Source organism: Lissotriton helveticus, chromosome 4_1 (genome assembly GCF_964261635.1).
Source record: "Lissotriton helveticus chromosome 4_1, aLisHel1.1, whole genome shotgun sequence".
Classification (NCBI taxonomy): Eukaryota; Metazoa; Chordata; class Amphibia; order Caudata; family Salamandridae; genus Lissotriton; species Lissotriton helveticus.
This window is the reverse complement of record NC_136063.1, coordinates 464,966,827-464,983,227: the sequence shown is the minus strand read 5'-3', so window position 1 is coordinate 464,983,227 and position 16,401 is coordinate 464,966,827. Positions and strand designations below refer to the sequence as shown.

Below are 16,401 nucleotides of genomic sequence, written 5' to 3'. Positions count from 1 at the left end.
TATCGCTTTTGCCAGCATACTTGCTAGCTGGTTTGGAGTCCTTGGAGGAACCCAGGTCTTTGGTCTTTGTGGTATCTGAAAAAGCCTTTGAATCAATTCATTGACCATTTAAATTTCATGTACTTGCCGGGAAGAACTTTGCCCCTACCTCCTCTTTAGGAAGTATATAATTGGGGTACCCACCACATGGACAGAATACCACTATATTTCCAGAACGCTGTAAACTCCATTCAAAGACAGATGCACATGTTTTAGATTCAGGGCGATGCCTCTGGCCTGAAGGTCAGCTGGGAGAAATCAACCTATGTGCTGCTCACAGGTTTCTATGCTAAAGTCCTAGCCACTGTCAATTTTCCACGGGCATTTGACCACTTTTGAGTCTCTAAGCCTGTTCATACTACGAAATGAACAGATTGATTGGGACTTAAATATTGCTTCATCATTTCAGCTAATTTCCACTTATAATAGCAGGCAGAAAAGCACTATAAAAAATGATTCCTAACCCTCTCCTCCTCTATATGCTCTATCCAGCCTATATTGGTACTCTTCAGGGGTATCTATGTGGGCTGGCCAGAATATCATTCCAAAAATGTGTATCATCACCATACAAAGGTGGGTAAGCCTGTTCGATGGCAGACTTTATCACTGGTCACCCAAATTATATTGATAATTGAATGGCTCTTTGCAGACCGAGATGACCTCTTCATCAGATTTGAGCTGGACTGCCTTGGTAAGTATGTAGTGCTGAATTTACTGTATAGCTCTGTGGTGCAGCAGGCCTTACTGTCCTAAAACCCCACAAAAACATCTCTTGCATGCTGGCACCAAGCACTCAAATGGATAAGGTGAGGGTACCCTTACAGCTGAGAGCCCACTCTGGGCCAGTACATGGCATCTCTCAAATAGGAGAAGTCGGGGATAGGAGGCAACAGTAAGCAAAAATAACACTCCCACCTTAACCTGTCTACATTTATTAATGGACTCATTGAAATGCGGAAAAGACCCCAGATAAATTAATTTACAGATTTGTTTAATTTTACATAGTTTATTTTTTCACAATTGTTATTATTTTTACATAGACTTTCTAATAAACATGTGCTTAGAACGGTTACAAAGATAGATAAATAGTACTTCAAACGTAAAAATCACAACAATACAGTATGCAACAATGTAACATAGAATCAGCCCACTCACCAATCACTATATATCCCTCATACCAAGCACTCCATAAATTACAATACACAAACCCCGAGAACAAAAAACGAAAAAAATCTTGAATCAACAGCAAAGGAGACCATTCTTCATACTCCTTCCATTGGTGCAACATGAACTGGGTATGTTCGGAAAATTGGTCAACACGCATTTTGGTGCGGTAATATTTTAAGCCACATTTTTCAGGACCTGATTCTTTTTTAATATTTCTAATTCACCCATTTCGACAAGCGGATGAATCTGATCACCTAGGTCATGGGTGCTCATATAAATGTTGCCGGGCCAAAAAGTCGGGTGATGGGGAAGTAAAGCATATACACCTAACGGCTTAACTGCACTATGAGAAACCAGTTCATCAGGATTACTCCTGGCTTCCTAGCTTAACCAAATTGTGTGACCTATGGCAATTGATTTATTTCACTTTTTGTCATTATTATATCTAAGAGGACCTTGAAATTTATGATTGCGGGATGGTTGCTGTACAAATCTATTCCTGTGTTTGATTTAATAAAGTAAAGTGCTGTTCATGTATAGTAAGAACCCAGAACACTCAGCATAGCAACTAACTTGCCACTTATTTCACTATTGGCATCGTCATCATGAAAAGGGGAAAAATTAATGTTTTTAAATAAATGTTTGAAAAACTATCACTTTTAAAAAATTATTTTCAATGCATTGATATAATCTAATGTATTAGGGTAAAACGGTTCTGTGTGTTAACTGCATCAATGCGGCGGCTTTTCCCGCTGTACGCGGCAATTTCGAAATTACCGCGTTACATGACGAGCTCAGCTCGTCATGAGCGCGCGGCAGGTTGCGCTCATGACGAGCTGAGCTCGTCATCAGCTCCGAAGGGGTTAAAGAAGCACACTTTTTGATTTCTGAAGAGTATCGCATTTTTACCATTTTGCCGACCGATTATTTAAAAAACTGAACATTAATTAGCCTTTCAAAAAAAGCTTTTCTGTTTATTTAACATCTTTGTCATGTTAGTATTGAGTCAAGTAAATAGCAGTCCAGTTCTGCTGACCAGGGTGCCGCATGCCAATGTTATGTGGACTACATGAGGCCACCTGGCTGTAATTGGAGTATCAGTGATCTACGTCATGTATAATATAGACTGTAGCTGCATTGCCGAGATTTTCAAATAATTCCTACACTCCTACGCAATTCGTTTGGGCCCAAAGGTCAATAAGGTACAGCTGGGATGGGAGTCAAAACAGGCATAAGTCACAATTCTAAGTTATCTAAAACTTCACTGTGTGCTCGCAGGTGATGGGGTAGGTTGGAGGGGTTGCCCAAGTTTACCCCCCTTGAGCCAAAAGTCACTGTGCTCCAGTTGGGGAAGAAGGCAATATATAGGACCTTATTTAAACACAGACCAGACCAACTAACACAACTATGCCAAAGATGGGAGCAAGAAGTAGGCCCCTTGGAGGACGTCAACTAGAATGAGGTTAAGATGGCTTCCAGAGAACTTGCAATATGTATGCAGCTTTGTCTCATTTAACCAAAATACTTTCAGTTAACATACTACTGCCCTTCAAGCTAAACTAACAGAAGCATCAGTCCCAGCTGCCTTAGATGTAAAGAAGAGATTGGCACCCTTTTCCATACTACATGAGCTTATCTGATTATACACGCTATTGTCCCTGAATGCACAATACACTGACCCAAATAGTCAGGCGACCAGTGAGAAAGTAGTACTACATGGAATGATTAAATAATTTTGCAAATAGCGTTTGAGAGGTTGCATCCTCACACTATACCAGATACGGAAAAATCTATTTTCATATTTTATAACTCTTAATTAGATTAGCTTCATCTTTAACTTTTGATCAACGGATTATAGACTGCGATTTCAGGTTAATTAAACATTAATAAAGTCCACCCGCCTAGGAGAGATAGTAGTGCAACCTCATGGTACCAGGGCTCATTAATTTTTGATGAGACTATTTGAAACCCTATGACATAGATCAGATATTTATTTTTTAGCTGAAGAATAGTCATTTATTTTACAGAATGCTTTGAGATTAATAGAATTGTGTGAGTACATCTCATCTAAAGTTTGAACTATTTTAATGGGGTAGGGTCATGTCTTCTTCAATTTGGATAGAAATAACATTTTTTGAACTTGATGGAATCCCTAATTGACTCGCGTTGATGGCGAATTGTTAACATACATAAACTGAAGTTAACTCCGGGTGTTTATGCTTTATATGGGGAAAGGAGATTGGTTTGTGATGTGAGTTGGACAAACCTGATCGGTAAGCTGCATCTGTGATCTTCTCTCGTTTCCCATGATATATGAAATCCTGATTATTCTGGTTGATTTGGAGGAGAGAAAGCTTAAGGTAGTCAGACCATGCCAGTTCTCTATTATTGGAATGTTGAGAGCGATACATGTGTTTCTATCTGTATCCAGAAGCCTGAGATTCTGGTAGATATGCGTCAAAGAAAGCTTAAAGAAGTCAAACTGCACCATTTGTTCTCCATCTTTGGAATGAATGAGAGCGATATATGAGTTCCCTGAAATGCGTGGCGAAGACTACAAAGTTTTAATAATGTAGTTTTCCATTTAATTAATTTGAATGAACACACAGGGGAAATTTAAGATCAAATTCAGTTCTAAAGATTTCCTTAGCTTGCTCTCCTAATCGGATAATCTTCACAGTATACATAATGTACAGTAAGTTCTCTTTATTAGAGCATCTGATGGACACCTAAAATTTAATTAAGTCCGACACCAGTGTCCAGTCTTCAGAATCATCGCTTAAGATAAGCAAGAAGTCCTCACTTTGTTGTCATTAATGTAATGGTTGCATCTGGCTTTATATTTATGATGTGAGATAGGTCTGTTATGAAGTCAGGATTAGTGTAACAGTGTTATTTCATGGTTTCAATTGACAGACTATGCTTGAGATTAGAATAATGATGTAGCACATATCTATTGAATATATAAGTATGATGCGACTCCCCCCTCAAGGTACCAGAGAATGTTAGTTGGTGATTTTATCTTATGTACTTTTTAGATTACAACAGTAAATCCAACTTTAGGTGATTATGAAAACCAACTAGGATGATATCTGTTCTAACCCAGGACGTTTGTGCTAGTGTGAAAACATTGTGCACAGAATGTTAGTTGTGGCTGTAATGCTTATTGGGTGTGGTTATCTTCCAGTCTGTTGGACAGCAGAGGACTGACCCTAAAAAAACCAACCTACAATAGTCTACAATAAGGCAGTATTTTAGCCCCGTTATGATTCAGGATATACATTTCAGATCTTGCAGCTGTGTCACAGCACAATAAGGGAACCCCCCCCGAAACTATCTAATACTAAAATCGAATTCTTGGCATATTCTGATGACTTAGTCATACTTTCAACCATACAGGAAGGCCTCCAAGAACAACTGACTAGAGTACACACCTACAACTTGGACAATAATTTGCAGATCAACATTAAAAAAAATAACAAAACTTATGTAATTTGGTTGTCAAACTCTCGGATACACCTCGTCCATAGGTTTGGTTAAATTGAGCATGTGTCCACTTATGCATATTTAGGGGCTACATTTGACAATAAACTAAACTGGAACACCCATTTGGAACATCAGCGTTAGAAATTATGTGGCAATCACAAGAGTGATAAAAAAGCTTTGCACTAAAATACAGTGGGGGTGCAGTGGATCCAATCTTAATCGTTGCAAATACTAAATTGGTACCAGTCTGTACATATGGATCAGTTTGTTGGCCTCCGGAAACCATAAGGAAAGTATAAACACAGTTTCAAGATATTCAACCAAAGGAAAGCAACACCACCAAGTATGAGAAGATTAGAACTTGGATATGTCGCTCAAAGCCCGGATTACAATTAAGGTCATCAAATATTACATAGATAGTAGATGGGCAGATAATACTATAACTTTTAACATAAATAAAGAACTGTCAAAACAGAACAGTGTAACATGGGTGGCAGAACATCACATTAAGGATATCTTGGCCAAGTACAATTTACGGCCATAAATGATTTGTATAAAGTGACCAAAGTAACACAGAAGCCACTGTTATGACAGGAAACCAGAATGACAGCTGCCTATCAGATATTGAGAGGGTGACACAATATAAGAGCCCCAAATATACCCTAGAGTCATACCAAAACAATAACAAGTATATCTAGACTTTAGTATTAACAGAAAGGCAAAAATATCTTTCTTGCATTTCAGACTCCTACCTTTTTATCAGTTTGATGGATGATAGACAACCAGATCTAACAGCATTTATCAACTCTGCAAATTGGGAAGGGGAAACTTTGGAACACATTATTTGCCTATTTCCTGAGTTAATGCATATTCATAAGAAATATTTGAAACAGTTTTTTAAAACAGAAGGGATAAGAAGCAGATCAGAGGCAATATTTTCTGTTTTTGGAAGACCACTCCAACATATGTAGGATAGAACACATTTTTTTAATCTTGGCAATAAAAAGGTGGTATTGTAAATCTTTGAGGACACAATTGCGGGGAAGTTAGATCAAGTGGAATTATTTCTTTAATGCTTTCTAAAAGTCTTTTAGAATTTGCTCCAGATAATATTAATTATTTTACTAATTTTATGAAGTATCGATTTCCGATTGCATATGATTTTAGGTAACTGAAACAATAAGGTATACTGACGGAAAAACGTCCGGTCTGACATCTCAATCTAAGATGGTAAGTGACTTCTGTTCATGCTGCTAACAACTTTATCCATGCCCTTTAGTATTTTGCTTCTGGTTTTGTATCAAGATTGATGCTACAATTCATATTTTATTTATTTTGATTGTGAAGTATTTAGATTTTTATTGATGCATTCATATATTTGGAATAGGTAACTGTGAGGCTCCTTATAAGCTTGAAATGAATTAAGCTCAACCCCTAAGAAAATATTCTATTTAAATGTTTGACATCCTTTGATGGTATATTTTTTTTTATTTTGTATTGGATATCATTGATTAAAGTTCATTATAGTTTATAGACTTTCTCAGATATATTTAAAAATCTTGATATATCTCAACTATTGCTCTAAAGCCTAAGAATGATCTGAGCGAGCGACTGTTGAGCTGTTGTAGATACTATTAGAATAAAAGGCCATCTAATCCTTTAATTAGAGATATTTGAAAGAAGGGTAGAACCAAAGAACACAGCAATTTGCCTAATGGTATGACTTTATTGGGTATAAAGAAAGTGCCTCTTTCTTGAAAAGGTGCTGATGGTTTCAAGGTAATCATTGTTATTATTGAATTGCAGTGATGCGTCTAGCTAGTGTAGGAAAGAATGCCCCCCCCCTTTTTTTTTTTTACATGGTCACCCCCACTTTTTGCCTGGTATCATATACAATATTAACAGAGTGCACTGGGTTCCTGATAACCAGGTCTCCAGTGCAAGATCTCTTTCCGTAAACACTGTACAATTGTTCCCCAAATGGTACCTAGGGAATGAAGTACTAAAGAGGTTCTTTAAGGATGGTAACATGTATTGTTTCACCCAAAGAGACCCCTCAGCACCAACACACAAACCCCTAGTGTAGGCTGCATGCCATGGTGCAGGGAAAATTGAAGACATGACATGTCACACCCTCTATGTGCCATGCCTGAAGACACTGAATGCAGTATAGGTAAGTCACCCATGAGGCAGGCATTACAGCCCTGAGACTGGATGACTGGTGAAGATCAGCCTGCAGATGAGAGCCCATGATCTTTGAGAGCAGAAACAAGGCTTGCTCCGGCTGCAGGTGTTGTCATCGCCTTTAAGCAGGATGGCTAAGTGATCAAAATATTAAGGAAAGAGGCTTTGGAGCCCTGCTGCCTTTGATATGCGACCCAAGACTGTGGAAATGCTACCCCCTCACCCAGGCCCACATGGCATCAGGACAGGTGGGGAAATTAGCTAGTCACAAGGTGTGTACCACCATCTCAGGCTAGCACCACCCCTAAGGTGGGCTACCGCCATCTTAGTTCAGGAGGAATTAAGCTTTCTGGGTCAGGGTTATGCCCACTTCCCACATAAGTGGTCATATACAGGGTGTAGACACCCAAAGGTAAGTAGCCCATTGGCTACTACATTCACTCCCTGTAACACCCCTAAAATGAGTATGTAGGTAGCACTCCTGACACCAGGAACTCAGATTCGACAGATCAAGAAGAGAAGGACACAGAGAGCTGCAAGAAGAAGCTGTGGCCTTTTGTGCCAAACCCTGCTTGCTGCACCAAGTCTCAACAATTATGACCCAGTGACTCGCTGTTGGAAACCGGCTATTTCGGGTAGGCTAAGGCCGATGCCAAAGCCAGGCAGAAACCACCGTTCCAGTCAGGGCAAGGAAGTCACACGCCAAGATAACCCCTGCTCGCCCTCTAGGTAGCATGGCGCAGGCAGTCTAGGCTAAACTCGGAGGCGATGTGTAAAGCATTTGCGTCAGCGCACGACAGCAACAACATACTAGGCACACCACAAAAGAGACTCCACACAAGGTTATATTAAAATAACTTTTGTATTGTCAAAACATATCAGATAGAAATCACACATGTACATTGTGCCAACTGGCACGGCAATATTCACAAGGGATTATTTACAAGACAGGGCCACATGGGCCACTGTCTGAATCAACACTTTGCAGATATAGAAATACTTGTCAGAAATTAGAATAAAAGTATATAAACTTCACTGTAACACAAAGTAACAGTTATAGATCACATCCAGTAACTACTGGGAACAGGTAAGTACCACCTACGCAACCCTAAACTCCTTGGGAGACTGTCACGCAGGGGACCAGGACCTCACTAGGACCACCTGTACTAAAAAGAACAACCACCTAAGTATCACACAGCATTTAGGGGTCTAAGAAAGAACACATTACCCATGATGTATGAAACACATTCAGAGGAGTAGTAAAGAAAAACACATAATGCATAAACCTACACATTCAGCGGGGTTAAGAATAAGGCACATGATGCAATGAAATACATTCAGGGGTGCAGCGCAAGAAGACACATGATGACTAAACATTCAGAGGTGCAGCGCAGGAAAAGAAAGACACATAATGCATAAAAACATTCAGAGGTGCCAGAGCAATACAATAGCGCAAGAATCACATGATGTCTAAAAACATTCAGAGGTGCAGGAATAACACATGATGCAAGAGAACACATTCAGAGGTGCAATAACCATATCATTGCGCGAAGACTCACATAAGCCACCACCTGTGGCAGTCCCTAGGCCAACTGGCCTTGTTGGGGCTCAGACGCCCTGAGTCTCAATGTCAGGGGCCTAAACGATGCAGGGGCCCACTACTTGCTGGGCCCCTGGGAACACTCACAAGGGCCTAAACGTTGCAGCTGGCACTAAGTGCTGCGCAGCTGGGTAGGCCTGGCACCACGGTGCCCTCGCTGTCCCACAAAGGGACTCCCTCTCCAACTTGCGCCTAAACGGTGCAGCTGCCCACTAATTGCTGGACAGCTGGAGAATCATCAAAACTGCGCCAGGGCCCTCACTGGCCCTCAGGTGCAAACTGCGCCGAAGCTTGGAACCACACAGGCTCTGAAAACACTGGTCAAACGTTGGAGCCACCCAGGCTCTAATACACTGGACAATCGTTGGAACCACACAGGCTCTAAAAACCATGGGCACACGTTGGAGCCACACAGGCTCTAAAAGACAATGGTGCCCCAATCCCCTCACAGGGACTTCTTAGACAGCTACGGGCCCTCGGTGGAGCCTCTCTGGGCTCGAGACCACGTTGGGGCGACCCGCTGCCAACCGGGGCCGCCCTAGATGCACCAAGGTAACTTATGCCTCTACGAGCCTCTCTGGGCTCACACACGCTGGGGCGACCCACTGCCAACTGGGGCCGCCCTAGATGCGCCAATGTCCAGTATGCCCCTATCGTTGGAGTCCCTCGGACTCATGAACACGGAAATGCCCCCGGAGCCCTCTCGGGACTCGTGTTCACAGATAGGGCCTGGGGAGCATCAGGCTCCGCCGAAACGTTGGGGCGGCCCACTGCCAGCTGGGGCCGCCCTAGTGCTCTCGCCCCCGGTGCCACTCTCCGGCACCAACAACAGCCGCATCGAGCCCCCCCCAGCCCTTCCAACTCACCGGGCTGTCTCCGGGGCGGGGCTCCTCCGGGCGGCGGCTCTTCCTCGCTCGCGGTGGGGGCAGGCACCGACAATGTGCCTCGCGCCCCCTCCGCTACTGCTCCGCCATCCAGGGCTCCCTCAGCATGAGAGCCCTGCACCGGCGCCACCAGCCGCCATCGCCTGGGCGCCCTCGTCTTCTCTCCTCTTCCCGCGGACTGCGGGGGCGGGACCTCCGGCCGGCCGCGACGGGATTGGCCGGCCGGCCAACCGCTTCCGGGTCGCTGCGGGCAGCGCAGCGGCCCTTCTCCTTAGGCAGGCAGGCGGGGGGTGATTCCTTTTACGGCCACAAGTAACCAGCGCTCTTAAGCGCTGGGGGGCAGGAAAGCGCGCCAAAGCGCCCAGCACCCAGCTAGAGCGCTCCCCGGCGCCGAAGGAGATCCAAAGCGCTCCATGCGCTAAAGGGCAAAACCACGCGCCCAAAAGCACAAACAAAGCGCTATCAGCGCTCAGAGTCCCACTAGAGCGCTAGAACCAAAATGAAGCGCTCTTTAGCACTGGAGCACCATCCACAGCGCTCCCAGCGCTAGAACAACAGGCAGATCGTTCACAGGCGCTCAGGGGGAAGCGCAGCGCCTCCAGGCGCTAGAAATACAGCTCCAGCGCTCTCCCCAGGAAAATGCAGCTCCTCCATGCTGCCAAAGCCCCAGAGCTTCCCAGGGGGGCCAAGCTAAGTCTCCCCATCAGCCCAGGCAGGGCAGAGGGGTCCCCCCCAGGAGTCCAGGCGTCCAGGGGCTGGGCAGGGCCCACTCCTGATCGATTCAAGTCCAGAAAAAGAAGAACGTTTTGGAAGGGGCAGAGCCCCTTCTTATCCACAGAAACAGCTTTGAAGTCTTTAGAAGTCTTTGTGTGAGCGAGCCCTAAGCTCTGGGTGTATCTGGTTTCCCTCTCCTGTCAGCCTCAGGTCAGAGGTGACAGGGGGCCATCCGGAGGGAGAGCCATCAGGGGTGGGCTGCCAGGCACGGCACAGCACCACCAGAGCTCTTTCCACTCCTCCCTAACAGCAGATGGGGGGCCTTTCATCTACGGCTTGACTCAGACCCCCTCCTCCAGACAGTCCATCTACCAACAGGCCCAGGCATGCCTGGGCCAGGCCCATCAGCCAATCACGTGCTAGCAGACTCACTACACAATTATGCCAACTTCTAAAAGTGGCGCTTCTGGACTAGATACAGCCATGCCGCATACACCCTTCTGCAGCATTCATTCTCACGAGTTCATACATATCAAACTCGCCCCTGCACTCCCCATGCATCAGGAATCTACCATGGGCATACATATTCCCCATTCATTCCTATGGGAGGGCAGGTCACTCACCATCCATACACAGAAAGCACACGCACTTTACACTGTACCACAGTGAAAACGTGCGCAGAGGCCTACAATCACCAATCCAGGTTCCAAAAACAGGCTAGGAAAAAGCAAAAAGTCACGGGGTAAACCTGCCCAAAGGACCGGGTCCAACACTCGCCTACTAAGAACCCCGTTGGGCTGGACTTTATCTGGGGCACTGCTCGGCATAGACTGGCATTAGGGAAGTTATATCTACCAACAGATCAGGGAGGCTTGGCTGCTCCTTGTTTCGAACACTACTACCTTGCCGCCCAGCTGAAATGGGCGCTCACTGGCTGGCAGATAGGGGTCGGGACGATACAGCCACAATGCAGCCGCCGTACTCACTGGAACGAATAACCAGACTCTTTCACCCTGCCGCTACCGTTGCGCGGCGGCCGCCGCTCCTCTTAGAGGTGGCATACAAATGCTATCGGAGGGCTCTATATCTCACCAAAAATATCGTCCCTTTCGCACCTACAATACCTCTGGAGGGATCCCCCAGCGGAGGTGGTGTACTTACTGCTCCTGTGCATGCGGACTGGTGGGAGGCAGATATTCACTCACTCGGAGATTTATACCGGGATGGTGAGCTCATACCATACGAGACCCTGGTGGCAGAGGAGGGGTTCCCAGCTGGGTTTTTTTTAGCGAATCGCTCCCAGATAGCGAGGTTGACTGCCAAACGTGGGGATGTGACCACGGAGCCCAGTCAACATCTAACCATGCAATATCTGCACATCATGGGGAGAGGCAGGCAACTGGTCCGCTGGTTTTCGGCATCGTTGCGGACACATGCGGCTTTCAGCTTAGATCCACTCCGCCGCAAATGGGAGCTGGACCTGGGACGGTCACTGGTGGATAAGGAGTGGGAAAGGATACTTAAAAGTCCCAGGCGTATCCCGAGAAACATGCGGTTCCCCCAAATTCAGCTACTCATCGTCCATAGGGCTTACATCACGCCTGAGCTGGTTAACAGGTACTTTCATCATAATGATGCGTTGTGCCCTAGGTGTAGCGAGCTGGGGGTGGGATTATTGCATATGCTATGGAGTTGCCCTAGGCTGGGTACATACTGGCGCACAATTAGTGGGCTGCTGCAGGATTGCACAGGTCGCACCATACCCTTTGATTGGCCCGAGTACATACTACATCATTTCAGCAGGACCCCTAAGGACAAAGTAACGTCCCGGTTCCTAGATCTGGGGCTAGTGGTTGCAAAACGCCTTTTCACAAAGAGGTGTGAGGCACATGACCCACCACACACAAGGGCGTGGAGCTCCTCATTTCATGCGTGGGCTAGGGCAGAGGGGATTGCCATCCAAAGAGAGGAAACACTGGGGCTGCAGAAGGAGCCTATAGCGGCTCACTGGGAACAGATGCTTTGTGCGCTTCAGCGAATGGAAAGGGATAGACATGGGAGACACCAGGAAGGAACAGATAATGACCTCACAGGCAGAGACACGCCATATGCTAATGCACTGACGTGATATTTTGGTAACACTTTAATCTTGCGTTAGTCCTGATAGGAGTACAATCACACTAATGCGGCCGTAGCTGCGGAATACATTTGGGACCCCAGGGGCGGGATGTGGGGAAGAGGAGAGGGAGTTAAATACGCATACGTGGGTTTATGCTGCCACTGTTATGGTTCCTTTGTTTCATAAAAAAACCATCTGTTTCAATGATTGAGGTGAATGGTCAGTAACGGACCGCACAGGCTGCCAGAAGGTTAACACACTGCTTCTATAATGTAACTTCAGAGACTGCCTCATGACTATCGGACAGAAGTAAAACTGGCTCCTGCGTGAGCACTTCTTGTTTCAATTACAGTAAAGCTAGAATGCTTGCGAATTCTATGTTGCCACACAACCATGTGTTGGTGAGCGGCCTTATGCATGACCAAGTTTATATATGATATGCCTGTCATGACTATGTGTACACTTAAATCAATAAAAACAGATTTGACAAAAAAAAAAAAAAGTAGAGGAGCTACTCCCCTACATTCCACAGGCACCGAAACGCAAAGTCTGGTCTACCGCGTTGCCGCTCCCTGGCCAGCCCGACGCAGAAGCTCAACAGGAAGAGGACCGGATGCTCCTGAAGGTCAGATCTGTCCACCTACCAAGTGAGAGGGCACCATGACTAGCCAGAGCTGCACAGGACCAATGCTCAGGGTACAGCAAATCTGGCAACAAGCAAAGACAGGGAGAGTCCAGTCAGGACTCCAAGAACTCCAAGTCATAGCAGCCATCGAGGGACGTCAGCACTGCAGAGACCCACTTCCAGAGTGTGAGAAAGTGGCTCTATATATACTGGACTAGAATGAAGTACAGTGTGTATAGAGTCCACCAACCCCAGAGGTATAACAGAGGTTAAAGTCAGAACTGACCTTACTCTCCAAAGTGGTAGCTTGGTCGTGCGACCCCACCCCCATTTGTAATGTTTAAGCTCCCTTGAGCAGTTGGCTGACGAGCCTGGGACCCCGCACCTGCGCGCCTGAGTGGTACTAAACCTGGCAGATATTTGGCAGCCACCGGCAACCCCAGAACACGGCCTATCCTTGCTGACGAGGGGTGATACCCCGAAACACGTGTCCAGGGATGGCGAAGACAGCGAAGATAGCAGAGAATCGAAAGAAGATGCATCGCGGAACATATAACTACATTAACCATAGTCCTTAGGGGCGATACCGCCGGTGTGTGAGTAGTATGCGACCCCACCCCCATTTGTAATGTTTAAGCTCCCTTGAGCAGTTGGCTGACGAGCCTGGGACCCCGCACCTGCGCGCCTGAGTGGTACTAAACCTGGCAGATATTTGGCAGCCACCGGCAACCCCAGAACACGGCCTATCCCTGCTGACTAGGGGAGATACCCCGAAACACGTGTCCAGGGATGGCGAAGACAGCGAAGATAGCAGAGAATCGAAAGAAGATGCATCGCGGAACACATAACTACATTAACCATAGTCCTTAGGGGCGATACCGCCGGTGTGTGAGTAGTGTGCGACCCCACCCCCATTTGTAATGTTTAAGCTCCCTTGAGCAGTTGGCTGACGAGCCTGGGACCCCGCACCTGCGCGCCTGAGTGGTACTAAACCTGGCAGATATTTGGCAGCCACGGCAACCCCAGAACACGGCCTATCCCTGCTGACGAGGGGTGATACCCCGAAACACGTGTCCAGGGATGGCGAAGACAGCAGAGAATCGAAAGAAGATGCATCGCGGAACACATAACTACATTAACCATAGTCCTTAGGGGCGATACCGCCGGTGTGTGAGTAGTGTGCGACCCCACCCCCATTTGTACAGCGGATTACTATATAGATTACTTTAGTTGTCCCAGGACTAGATCTTAGCTTCAGTCCTGGGGTCTAAGCTGAAACCAGATTAGCAAAAACGTTTTAGTTACTGTGGTGAATTTTCATGAATATAAAGCCGTTTTAAAAGTTCACACTTGGAAACTTTTCAATGGAAATCTGACAATGTTATTCAATGGGAGAAAATTCAGGTTGCAGGTAAATTACGATTGCGTTACTTTTGTACTCCAGTACTGGTCTCCTAGGGCCAACACTGGGGTCTTAACTCAAAACAGGTAGGTAATTGCGTTTCAGTATTTTGTGTGATTTTTAAAGAATATTTCAAGTTTTCAAAAGTAGACAGAAGAAATTTCATAGAAAAGCAGACAATGGGTTCCTATGGAGAAAATACAGATTACTAGTAACCCCGCTAGGAATTACTTTTGCGGTTCAGTACTGGGCTGAAAGGTACAGTACTGGCTTCTCCCCTGATCACTGGTGAGTACTTCGGAATTCGGACTTTGGCTGATTTTATGTGAATATTTTCAGTTTTCAAAACTTAACACTTGAGTCAAAATGGGTCAATGTTATCCAATGGCAGGTAAGTAAATTACCGGTTTCCAGGTGAGAACTTGGTTGGTGAAGTTGAGGTTCTGGGCACAGACTCAGGGGTCCCCCGGGGTCAGGTAAGTACAGTTAGTTCAATCCCAGCAACACAGGGGCGGCCGGGTGCAGAGGTAGGTAGGCCCAATGATATCCAATGAGGGAAGGGGGGCCTTTGGTTGGTGGCTGCTGGCTAGCAGGCCACGTGGATGTGGGAGCTGGGCTCCTGGTCACTTGCTCAGGGCAAGGGGGGAAGTAGGTTAGGACACAGGGATCACAGCCAGCGGCACTCGGGCGGCTGGGTGCAGGGTGCTTTTGAGCCATCGGGGCTCAATGTTATCCAATGGGAAAGGTCAAAAAGGAACAAAGGCTGCAGGTTCGGGGACGGAGACTCTCCAGGGGCGACCAGCACTTCGAGAGGTAAGTTGGGATCTTGGAGCACTGGTAGGTACCCCAAAGGTAGGCAAGGGGGGTATAGGGCACCGGGTGCAGGGGTATCTTTGGGTGTCGGAAAAGCTTACCCTCTGCTTGTCGCGGTTGGGGTGGCCCCTGGTTCTGAGCCTGCAGGCGTCGGCTGGTTCGTCGAGGAGGGTCTTTGGGCACTGGACTTCGGGTCCCAGTCGCTGGGGGGAAGTCTTGGTTCGGGTTGGCCCGGCACGGGCTTGGCTGGTGCAGAGTGGGCTTGTCCGGAGCTTCCTGGTGGGCACCAGGTGGGTTGTTGCAGCAGAGCCTCTGCCGATGGGAGTCCCAATCTTCAAGAGGGTCAAGGCAGGCAGGTCCTCTGGGTGTCCCAAGGTTGCTGTCCGCGGGTTTAGGCAGGAGCAGGTTCCAGGGTCAACAGGCCGGTAGGGCTGGGGCCAAGTCAGTTGTTGTCCTGTTAGGAGCTGCACGGTGGGTCTTCTTCTTTCTTCTTTTTGGTATCAGGATCTGAGGAAGGAAGGTTTAGGGAGCCCCTAAATACTAAATTTAGGGGAGTTACAGGTAGGGCAAGAGCAGGGACCAATGGGTCCCTGTCCTGGGGTGAGTACATCCCCTAGCCTGCTCCTCTCCTGTGGGAGAGGAGCATGAGCCTAGCTGGGATTGGGCAGGGCTCCCCATCTACAAGATGGCCGAAGCCCGGGGTCGTGCTTCACCTGGTCTCCTCCACCTGAGGGGTGGAGTTGGCAAAGTTTGGCAACCCCCCCCCTTCCTGACGTAGTTTTTCCCGCCAGTCTTCCCGCCAGCGTGGGGGTAGAACTGGTGGGGGCCAGTTGCTGGGTACAGCAAATGGTCTGGAGAAGCTCTCAGAGGCGGCATGCCTTTGAAGCTTCCCCCAGTCCATCCTGGGGGAAAAGACATAGCACCTCGCCAAGGATGTGCATTAATGCAGGCACAGGAGAGCGGGGGGCTCTCCACCCAGGGGTCCAGCAACAAGTCTGCTGTGTGGCAGCCTCTGCAGCCACTCAGCCCAGACGTGGATTGCAGGTTCGGGTTTTGGAGGGAATCTCTAAGATGCCCGCTGGTGCATTTTACATTAAATCCCACACTGGCATCAGTGCAGGTTTAATGTGCTGAGAAGTTTGGTACCAAACTGGTCAGTCTTCAGTGTAGCCATTATGGTGCTGTGGAGTTCGTAATGACAACCTCCGAGCACCATATACTCTTCAGGGCTCAAAAATTCCACTCGACTGCTCGCATAGTCGAGCTAAATTTAACAAGGTCGAGCTGTTTTTAGGTCCTACTCTCCCTTTCTGGGGAGTAGGAAAACAAACCAACTTTTGTCCTCTCTCTGTGAAAACGGAACAAATG

General features: G+C 46.8%; 1 protein-coding gene across 3 annotated transcripts in view; it reads right to left on the bottom strand.

The window, feature by feature from the left end:
* OTUD6B (OTU deubiquitinase 6B) overlaps window positions 1–16,401 on the bottom strand; it is a 175,308-nt gene that overhangs the window by 109,805 nt on the left and 49,102 nt on the right. The window lies entirely within an intron of this gene.